Below are 12,045 nucleotides of genomic sequence, written 5' to 3'. Positions count from 1 at the left end.
CGTCAGTCCCAGATAAACAAGATATTTTTCCTCTGACGTCCTCTTGACACCCAGAGGAAGGCCAATGAGGTGTGTTTCGGGTCATAGGGGGCACGACCATATATAGGCAGAGCGTTGAAGCTGGCATACACATCTTGCTTTTTTCTTCTTGGTCATGGAAAGTGCTGTCAAATGACTTCTGTATCACTCAGAGACAAAATTGAAACGGTTTTAGAAACTAGAGATTGTTTTCTTTCCAATGGTATTATTTATATGCATATAGTAAGAGCAATAATTGAATAAGAGGCAGTTTAATCTGTAGAGCAAATTATGCTAATGGAAAATAGCACCCCCTGTATTCTCAAGAAGTTAATAAACAGATCATCGACCATTTCGAATCCCACCGTACCTTCTCCACTATGGAATCTGGTTTCTGAGCTGGTCATGGGTGCCCCTCAGCCACGCTCAAGGTCCTAAACGATATCAGAACCGCCATCTATAAAATGAAAGTACTGTGCAGCCGTCTTCATTGACCTGGCGAAGGCTTTCGAATCTGTTAATCACCGCATTCTTACTGGGAGACTCAATAGCCTTAACTTCTCAAATGACTGTCTCGCCTGTTTCACCAACTACTTCTCAGATAGAGTTCAGTGTGCCAAATTGGAGGGCCTGTTGTCCGGAACTCTGGCAGTCTCTATGGGGGTGCCGCAGAGTTCAATTCTCAGGCTGACTCTTTTCTCTGTATATATCAATGATGTCGCTCTTGCTGCTGGTGATTCTCTGATCCACCTCTATGCAGACGACACCGCTCTGTATACATCTGGCCCTTCTTTGGACACTATACTAACAAACCTCCAAACGAGCTTCAACGCCATACAACACCCCTTCCGTGGCCTCCAACTGCTCCTCTTGACGCTAGGGGTCATATTATTATTATTTATTTTTTTAAATAACGTTCCCAAGGTAAACGGACTATTTCTCAGGTCCAGATCATAGAATATGCATATAATTTACAGATTCGGATAGAAACAAAGTTTCCAAAACTGTCAAAATATTGTCTTTGAGTATAACAAAACTGATTCTGCAGGCGAAAACCTGAGAAAATCTATCCCGGAAGTGACTTTTAATTTTTTTTTATCTGTGTATTTATGTATTTCACGTTGCTCTCTGTAATTATTCTGGCTGCTTCGGTGCTATTTGTGATGGTAGCTGCAATGTAAAACTATGATTTATACCTCAAATATGCAAATTTTTCGAACAAAACATAAATGTATTGTATAACATGTTATAAGACTGTCATCTGATGAAGTTGTTTCTTGGTTAGTGACTAATTATATCTCTATTTGGTCGGTTTTGTGATAGCTACCTATGCGGTAGAAACATGGTGAAAATATGCGGTTGAGTCTTTGGCTATTGTGGTTAGCTAATAGAAATACATATTGTGTTTTCGCTGTAAAACATTTTAAAAATCGGAAATGATGGCTGGATTCACAAGATGTTTATCTTTCATTTGCTGTATTGGACTTGTGATTTCATGAAAATTATATTATATGATATCCCTGTCCCGTTAGGCTAGGCTATGCTAGTCAGCTTTTTTGATGAGGAGGATCCCGGATCCGGGAGAGAGAATTGGTAGAGGTTCCAAGGTTCCAATTTATGAAGTTGTTTTAACCTCTCTAGGGGGTGTGGGACGGTAGCGTCCCACCTGGCCAATATCCAATGAAATTGCAAAGCACCAAATTCAAAAACAGAAATACTCGTTATAAAAATTCATAAAACAAACAAGTGTTATACATCGGTCTAAAGATGAACTTCTTGTTAATCCAACCACGGTGTCAGATTTCAAAAAGGCTTTACGGCGAAAGCATACTATGCGATTATCTGAGAACAGCGCCCATCAGACAAATCATTACAAACAGTTACCAGCCAAGTAGAGGAGATACACAAGTCAGAAATAGCGATAAAATGTATCACTTACCTTTGATAATCTTCATATGGTTGCACTCACAAGACTCCCATTTAGTCAATAAATGTTTGTTTTGTTCAAAAAAGTCCCTCTTTATATCCAAAAACCTCTGTTTTGTTCGCGCATTGTGTTCAGTAATCCACAGGCTCAAAGGCAGTCACAACAGGCAGACGAAAAATCCAAAAAGTATCAGTAAAGTTTGTAGAAATATGTCAAACATATACATATAGATATAGATATAGATACATACATATAGATGTTTATAATCAATCGTCAGGTTGTTTTTAGTCATAACAGTCAATAATATTTCAACCGGACAAAAGCGTCGTCAATATAAAAGGAAAACAAGAAAGACGCGCTCTCGGTCGTGCACATGAAAAACCTCTGCAGTGTCCACTCATTCAGAGTGATCTTACTCCCTCATTTTTCAGAATACAAGCCTGAAACAATTTCTAAAGACTGTTGACATCTAGTGGAAGCCATAGCAAGTGCAATTTGAGTCCTAAGTCAATGGAATATGTACCCACCTCCAGGATGGATTTTTCTCAGGTTTTTGCCTGCTATATCAGTTCTGTTATACTCACAGACATAATTTTAACAGTTTTGGAAACTTTGGAGTGTTTTCTATCCAAATCTACCAATTATATGCATATCCTAGCTTCTGGGCCTGGGTAACAGGCAGTTTACTTTGGGCACGCTTTTCATCCGGAGGTGAAAATAGTGCCCCATACCCTAGTGAAGTTTTAATCAATTAGTATATTTGAGTTTAACCACAATGTTTGTTATGTCTTTTCTGATGGATTAAACTGAAATTGCTGTCACATTGGTATGAAGAGATTCGGGAAGCAGGCGCAGGAATGCGTAATCGTTTTTTTTTATTGAGCCCAAATTACGGCGTGCTGAGTAAAGGCACGGGGACGAAGACAGAACAAACACTTAACAAAAACACAGGGTTGAAACCCAAACAAAAGAGCGAGGAGTACCTCGAATAAATAACACACGCGCACAATGATTATTAACACACAGGATGAGACCCGTAATCATCTGCGCAATCCACAAGGGCACGAAAGCCCAAACCACACAGCACAGGTACTCACAAGCACCAACGGACAATGTAACAATAATGGATAGCCCATTGGAAACCAAAGAGCACACTTATACAAGTACTAATCAGTGGGAATAGCGAGCGGACAGGTGTGTGTAATGAAAGTTCCGGACGGATCCATGACAATTGCAACCAACTTTCTATGACTTGTTTAAAAAAGAACAATATTTTGGAGACTATTTAGTTTTCAGATAATCTAAAGTGAGTGAGAAAAAGGCCCTTCCTGAACATGGGGTGAGACATTGTTACTCATTTGTAAATAAAGCCAGTTTGTTATTTAGAGTGATTTATTTCTGGTTTTAGAGGGAGAGAAACCAAAAGCCTACCACCACTTCATAGGTCTCCCAGTCATGGCTGGCATGGGTATTGAACTGGCATCTGTAGCAAAGCAGTTTGCGCTGTGATGCAGTGTCTTAGACTGCTGCGCCACACAGACACTGGAAAATGTCAGTCGTTGGGAGTAGGCTACAGTACTACAGTAAGAGCAAAATAATCCGAACATTTCCACACCCTAAATGTAGTCTAAGTTTCTCATAGAATAAAAACCTTAGAGTAACAACAGTTTTAGTAAGTGATACTGATTCCAGTTGCTGCTATTCCAGTTTCAACTGTTCTACCTGCGGTTATGGAACCGCCACCTGTCCCAGACCTGCTATTTTCAACTCTTAATGATCGGCTATGAAAAGCCAACTGAAAATTATTCATGATTATTATTTGACCATGCTTGTCACTTATGAATATTTTGAACATCTTGGCATAGTTCTGTTATAATCTCCACCCGGCACAGCCAGAAGAGGACTGGCCACCCCTCATAGCCTGGTTCCTCTCTAGGTTTCTTCCTAGGTTTTGGCCTTTCTAGGGAGTTTTTCCTAGCCACCGTGCTTCTACACCTGCATTGCTTGCTGTTTGGGGTTTTAGGCTGGGTTTCTGTACAGCACTTTGAGATATCAGCTGATGTACGAAGGGCTATATAAAATAAACTTGATTTGATTTGATTTGATGAGTAGTAACAAAAAAATAAGCGTATTTTTCCAGGTGTGTGCGTGCAGGACAGAGGAATAGCAATTCTTACACTATTGTTCTAAATTCAATCACCTTCTTCATCGTCATTATTCAGTTCATTGAAATTAAATTTTGAAGTCGGGCACAATTATCAGTTTCTATTTGATTAATGTCAACCATTCATTGTCAGTTAGAGACACAGTAGCGCCTTGAGACTCAAAAGCATAATCAGTGCTCTAACTCCCCCTTGCGCTGGTCTGGAGCAATGAAGTAGTGATGCAGGGTACCGTACAAAACCCAAAATTACCTCTAAATCACGCAGCATAATCACAAAACCTTTAGTTGAGCAACCACTGTAGTAAAAGTAATTCTGTCTCCCTCCATTTAGTATGATGGGCGGGCTGCTGCTGTATCATACTAATTTGGGTGTCCCGGATGTACGTTTACTTTGTTACGTCTAGTCTATGAGACCAGGCTGGACGGACAGACTGAAAGACAGACATGCACACACAAAGGAGAGTTGTCATTCTAAGCATAACGTTTGATTAGCTGACTTCTTTATTACTGTACCTTCCTTAGTATCCCTGTTGACCTGTGAAGGAGTAGAAAATCGGTCAATCGGTCAATCTCACCTTGGGCTTATCTCCACCCCCATATCACTGCAAATTAAACAGGCTGAATTAGACTGAGGTCAGTCCAGCCGTGGAGAGACATCCCTGTGGAACAACAAAGAGACGATGGGGTTCTGCTGGGACTGGAGCAGGGAGTGTGGGCCTCACGGCAGAGGCTGGGTGGACCTCACAGTGCTGCTCTGTATCTATGGCTTCTGCTCAATGATGAGGCCCTCTGAGCCTTTCCTCACGGACTACCTCACCGGGCCATACAAGAACCTCACCACCAAACAGATATGGCACATTAACCGTTTATTCATTTATTGATTTAGCTAGAGAATTCATATCACAAATTATATTTTATAATAATGGCAAATGCTTTTATGTTAATTTATTGTTGTATGACATATCCTGCCATTTTCCTTATCTTTCCACAGGTTACAAGGCAAGTGCTCCCAATATGTGCATATTCCAACCTCATCCTACTCAACCCAGTCTTCTTGGTGACAGATATCCTGAGGTACAAGCCTGTCATCGTCCTCCAGGCACTCAACTACATCTTGGCATTTCTGCTGTTCATCTTCAGCTCTGGTGTGGTGTTGACTCAGTGCGCCCTCTTCATTTACAGTATGGGCACCGCAGCAGATGTGGCTTACTATCCCTATATCTACAGTGTTGTCCATCCCCAGTATTACCAGAGAGTGACTAGCTATGCCAGAGGGGCTGTGCTACTGGGTTACGCAGCTGGAGCCATGTTTGGTCTACTCTTGGTGTCCCTGGGAGGGGTTTCCATCTACTGGCTCAATGTCATTACCCTGGGATCCCTCTGTGTGGCGCTGTTGGCTGCCCTCCTCCTGCCCATGCCCCAGAGAAGCCTTGGTCCTGGGGGGGACTCAGAATGATAACGGGCCATTCGAGGAGGTTGTGTCCAGTTCATGTGGATCCTGGGTTGTGTGGTGGCTGAGGAAGGAGAGGAGGACCGGGAGGGGGAAATGAGAGCTCTGAAGAGGTTGGCGGTGGATTGTAAAGAGTGTTACTCCTCTGTGGCCGTGCTGTTCTTCTGTGTGTGGTCAGTCATGGGGAAGTGCGGCTATCACCAGATCACAGGCTACGTGCAGCTCCTCTGGGCATCCAAACAGCCCCAATACAACTTCACAGAATACAATGGAGGGGTAGAGGCTGTCGCCACACTCTCAGGTAACATAACGATTCACTATAACACACTCGTCACATGACTCTTGGTAACGCGCTGGAGTTAAACTACATATTATCTCCACTTTCACTCTCCTAACAAATGTTGTTTAACATTGAACTTCAAGAGGACTCTGTATCATCAACTATTACACTTTATACCCCTTTTAAGGACATCCAGGACTACACATGCACTACTGTTCAAATTTTTTTGGGGGGGTCACTTAGAAATGTCCTTGTTTTTGAAAGAAAAGCAAATGTTTTGTCTATTAAAATAACATAAAATTAATCAGAAATACAGCACAGATTTTTTATGGAATATCTACATATTCCATTATCAGCAACCATCACTCCTGTGTTCCAATGGCACGTTGTGTTAGCTAATCCAAGTTTATCATTTGAAAAGACTAATTGATCATTAGAAAACCCTTTTGCAATTATGTTAGCACAGCTGAAAACTGTTGTCCTGATTAAAGAAGCAATACATCTGGCCTTCTTTAGACTAGTTGAGTATCTGGAGCATCAGCATTTGTGGGTTCGATTATAGGCTCAAAATGGCCAGAAACAAAGAACTTTCCTCTGAAACTCGTTAGTCTATTCTTGTTCTGAGAAATTAAGGCTATCCCATGCGAGGAATTGCCAAGAAACTGAAGAACTCGTACAACGCTGTGTACTACTCCCTTCACAGAACAGCGCAAACTGGCACTAACCAGAATAGAAAGAGGAGTGGGAGGCCTCGGTGCACAACTGATCAAGAGGACGAGCACATTAGAGTGTCTAGTTTGAGAAACAGACGCCTTATAAGTCCTCAACTGGCAGCTTCAATAAATAGTACACGCAAAACACCAGTCTCAACGTCAACAGTGAAGAGGCGACTCCGGGATGATGGCCTTTTAGGCAGATTTTACCTAATGCACAGCATTAATTACACTGGCTAATTACCTGTACGGTCTATTGTCTCCAGATGGCTCAGACCAGCTGGAACTCGTCACAGACAGGCTTTCCTTTGGCTTTTTAGCTCTGAAACGTTCCCTTATATCCCTGGAAACCACAGGCAATTACTGTGTTTAAATTACATCCTGCTTCATGTCTCCACTCTATACATTCTTCCTGTTGACATTTTTATCACAGTTTCTATGTGTTTGACTAAGTAAATTTACATTTGCCGATGTTTGAGGCCCAGTGCAGTCAAAAATGGGATTTTCCTGTGTTTTTTTATATTTCCACACTATGCGGTTGGAATAACACTGTTAAATTGTGAAAATGGTGATAATGCCCTTTTAGTGTAAAAGATGTTTGAAAAGACTGCCTGAAATTTTGGTGGGATGGAGTTTTGGCCTTCCATGGTGACATCACCATGCAATAAATTAGTTGATACTCCAATAAGAAAGAGAGTTCCAAACTTTTCCGTCAATTACAGCTATATGACAATGAACTTGGCAATAGGAATGTTATTGGAAACAGATTGGTGAAAAGCATGAACCAAGAATGTTTTGCATGAACATGTAATATATTCCTGATATCAAAAACCCTTATCCTCTTCATATATGAGTTCTACAAACGTTGGAGTTTTAACCATCAACATAAACCCATCCACTCCAAACAACACACAGTTCATAGAAAGGTCAAAGGGTTCTGTCCTCTCCATCCATCTTGTCTCTAAAATCTCCTGCCAGGATCAAAGGCACGCTCTGTAATACAAATTACCAGGAATGTGTCCCTGCTTATTTCATTTCAATGTATGTAATTATCTGACTCTCATGGAGGGATTAAAGACAACGCTAAGCTATTAGCAGGTCTATCTAATAACCCTCTTCAGATGGAAGGCCTCTCCTTCTCCTTCTCCTCCCCCTCTTTATCCTCCTCTCCTTTTTCTCTCTTCCTCCCCTCCTCTCCTTCTTCAGAATGAGATTAATTCCATCAGGTGAAACTGTACTCTCCTCAGGCCCAGAAATTGATTAAATACATCTCTAATACAGAGAGCGGTCAGCAGTGCTTATAAACCAGCTATTATTGATCTGCCAAGGCGGGATGGGCCAATGAATATAGGCGTTAAGTGGATTAAAACAAGCCCAAGCTAGCTATAGTAGCCTATATTGCGTTAGCATCACAGTGATATGGAGATTATACAGGGTCCTTTCCTTACTTGGTGTTGTCTCTTTCATTGTTACAATTCTGACTTACAGTTTATGTATGGACTACTCTATAGCCCAAAAGAAACATGATCAGTGGTGTATTTGGTTAAGGAATTTTTTACCGCATTCACCTCAGTTCTACCAGATTAGTGAGATTGTCTCTACCTGTGTTCCAGGGTCGGCAGCCTCCATAGCTGTGGGCCATGTGGCTCTGGACTGGTCAGTGTGGGGGAGCTGGTCCTGGGTGTGTTTACTGCTCTGACTGCTGGAGTTCTTTACCTGATGGACCTGACCAACAGCATCTGGATCTGCTACGGCTGCTACGGACTCTTCAAAACCATCTACATGGAGCTCATCACCATCTGCACGTAAGAGATATTTCAACTATAGGAAATATCAAGTTTATGGACTAGGCAGTCAATCAATCATTATTTTACTGTACAAAGTAGAATCCTGATAGAGGTGACTATGTCTAATGATTCCCTTTGTGTGTCTCTGTCAGGTTCCAGATAGCCCAAGGCTTGAGCAGGGAGCGCTATGCCCTGGTGTTTGGTGTAAACAGCTTTGTGGGCATAGCCTTGCAGAGTCTTCTCACAGCCATTGTAGTCAACACCAAGATCCTGCAACTCACCATCACCTCACAGGTACAGCAGAGAGAAGTACACTGACTACCACACACACATATACTCACCTCACTGAAATGAAATAATCTTACAAGCAATTACTGACAGTTACAGTTTGCAAGAACATACCGAAACATCAGAAAAAGTGGTAGGTATTGTGTAACTACTTGTACTTTTTAGCTTATAACATAGTAATAACAACAACATGTTGTTAGTTACACTGGTCGTTACTGTGTTATAATCATTTTGTAATGTAGCCTAATAAGAGTGTTCCTCTGATCTCCTTCCCCCGGCAGTTCTTGGTCTATGCCAGTTACTTTGCTGCCATGGTCGTGTTGTTCCTTATCAGAGGAGTGTATACTCTTCTCCAGAGCCGATTGATGGAGCTCTGCCCCGCTGAGGGCCTATCAGAGAGAAGAACTGACCTGCCACAAGTCTCACCTCTAGCATGACACTCAAACAAAGGGAAAGAACATACAGCACTGCCACCACACCTAGCCTAAATGGAGAACAAACCTATGCAAAGGATACACAACCACCTGTATTACAATTATTTATGTCCAAGGAGTGCAATATCTGTATTTAGCCACAAGACAGCACTGTAACCTTATGAACATGGCCATTATTGTTTCAAGTTTCCAGCTGACTCTTTACTAGCCTGAGTGCAAGTCTGTTTCTGCCATAGAGATTCTATTCAATTACTAGAGGGACTCATAAACCATTAATGTTCCAGAATGAAGTGAAAATGTCAGCCATATTGTTCAGGGAAAAATCCAAACCAGTCTAATTACAATTAATGTCAGTAGAAGCATAATCCTGAGTTTACTTATGCAGGAAAATAAAAGTAAGGCATGTGATTTATCAGAAATTGTGTAACAGAATTATTGTAAACATAAGATATTGTCATATAATTATAAATACAGTTTTTACATGTATTTCTTGGAATGCGAGTGCTATTATAAGATACAAGTTGCATTTACAACTTGTCTAAGTCCTATCATCAACTGATTTCAGCCAGTGTTTGGCTATAGATGGACTGCATTGTTTGAATTGAATGTTGGCATATTGGCAGTTAATAAAAAAATGTAATCATTCCTCTGAAACTGTATGGCTAGCTAGCTAACAAAGATACAGTGCAGATAAATTCTTCAAATTATTTTTTTTACAGAATATCTTATCACAGCACTGGCAGTGGTCGATCAAAATGACTGACCTTTATACCATCATAAGAAGGTTCATGTCCATTCTAGTGTTCTAATTCTTAATTACATGGTTTCTGCTTTCTCGCCAACTCCTTCTGGAATTGTAATTTAATGTCAAGTTGAATTACAATGACAATGGGGTAGGCACAAGTAAAATCAGATCTGGGACCAGGCTAACTTTTTATAACATCACTGGAAAATAGTATTTTGAATATGTCTACAGTACACCTGAAATGTATGTGCCAAACCATATTTGCCATTATATTTGTCTACAATCATGTTGATTAAAGTGACCACATGTTCCAGATTTTCGAGGACAGTAACGCATTGTGGCCCTTTGTCCCTACTCCCGCAACCAAATAATCATGTTCAGCATTTTATCAACAATTTCACACACCACTAATTTTGAAAAAAATGTAGATTTGTCCCCGTATTTCTGTCAGACATTCCAACCTGTCTCTTGTGGTCACACTGAGCTTATGAATCTATATATAGAAATACACTACCATTCAAAAGTTTGGGGTCACTTAGAAATGTCCTTGTTTTTGAAAGAAAAGCAAATTTTTTTATGTCCATTAAATAACATCAAATTGATCAGAAATAGAGTGTAGACATTGTTAATGTTGTAAATGACTATGCTAGCTATAAACGGCAGATTTTTTTTATGGAATATCTACATAGGCATACAGAGGCCCATTATCAGTAACCAACATTCCTGTATTCCAATGGCACATTGTGTTAGCTAATCCAAGTTTGAATATCTGGAGCAACAGCATTTGTGGGTTGATTACAGGCTCAAAATGGCTAGAAACAAAGACCTTCTGAAACTCGTCAGTCTATTCTAGTTCTGAGAAATGAAGAAATTGCGAGAAATTGCCAATAAACCGAAGATCTCGTACAATGCTGGGAACTACTCCATTCACAAAACAGTGCAAACTGGCCCTAACCAGAATAGAAAGAGGAGTGGGAGGCCCTGGTGCACAACTGAGCAAGAGGACAAGTACATTAGAGTGTCTAGTTTCAGAAACAGACGCCTCACAAGTCCTCAACTGGCAATAACATATCCTGACAGAATGTAAACTTTATACATTCCCCTTCTCCTTTAGTGACAAGAATAAGTATATTTCATATGTTCACGTTTATAAGTCAGAACCCATCAATACAGTGTCAAGTTACTTTTCAATGTGTTCCCAAAAAGAACAAATTGACATCTACAAGTAGCACTTTGTGTGAGTGCACAGGTGCACCCAGTTAAAACAACAATATCATTGCTTGCTAGCACAACTGAACCTGTGCGCAATTCAAAAGAAAACGCCATGCTTGTTAAAACTTCTTAAGGCTAGGGGGCAGTATTCGGAAGTTTGGATGACTCAGGTGCCCAAAGTAAACTGCCTGTTACTCAGGCCCAGAAGCTAGGATATGCATAGGCATGGTAGTATTGGATATACAGTGCGGCAGCAAAGTATTTAGTCAGCCACCAATTGTGCAAGTTCTCCCACTTAAAAAGATGAGAGAGGCCTGTAATTTTCATCATAGGTACACTTCAACTATGACAGACAAAATGAGAGAAAAAAAATCCAGAAAATCACATTGTAGGATTTTTAATGAATTTATTTGCAAATTATGGTGGAAAATAAGTATTTGGTCACCTACAAACAAGCAAGATTTCTGGCTCTCACAGACCTGTAACTTCTTTCTTTAAGAGGCTCCTCTGTCCTCCACTCGTTACTGTATTATGGCACCTGTTTGAACTTGTTATCAGTATAAAAGACACCTGTCCACAACCTCAAACAGTCAACTCCAAACTCCACTATGGCCAAGACCAAAGAGCTGTCAAGGACACCAGAAACAAAATTGTAGACCTTTCACCAGGCTGGGAAGACTGAATATCAATAGGTAAGCAGCTTGGTTTGAAGAAATCAACTGTGGGAGCAATTATTGGGAAAATGGAAGACATACAAGACCACTGATAATCTCCCTCGATCTGGGGCTCCACGCAAGATCTTCACCCCGTGGGGTCAAAATGAATCACAAGAACGGGTGAGCAAAAATCCCAGAACCACAGCGGGGGGACCTAGTGAATGACCTGCAGAGAGCTGGGACCAAAGTAACAAAGCCTACCATCAGTAGACACACTAGCCGCCAGGGACTCAAATCCTGCATAGCCAGACGTGTCCCCTGCTTAAGCCAGTACATGTCCAGGCCCGTCTGAAGTTTGCTAGAGAGCTTTG

The 12,045-nt window shown here is 41.0% G+C and overlaps 1 pseudogene; it reads left to right on the top strand.

Moving 5' to 3' along the window:
* The first annotated feature begins 482 nt into the window (after positions 1-482).
* Positions 483-10,053, top strand: LOC111975984 (thiamine transporter 2-like; annotated as a pseudogene).
* The last annotated feature ends 1,992 nt before the right edge of the window (positions 10,054-12,045 follow it).

Source organism: Salvelinus sp. IW2-2015, linkage group LG16 (assembly GCF_002910315.2).
Source record: "Salvelinus sp. IW2-2015 linkage group LG16, ASM291031v2, whole genome shotgun sequence".
In the NCBI taxonomy this organism is placed as follows: domain Eukaryota; kingdom Metazoa; phylum Chordata; class Actinopteri; order Salmoniformes; family Salmonidae; genus Salvelinus; species Salvelinus sp. IW2-2015.
This window is presented reverse-complemented; position numbering and strand designations above follow the sequence as displayed.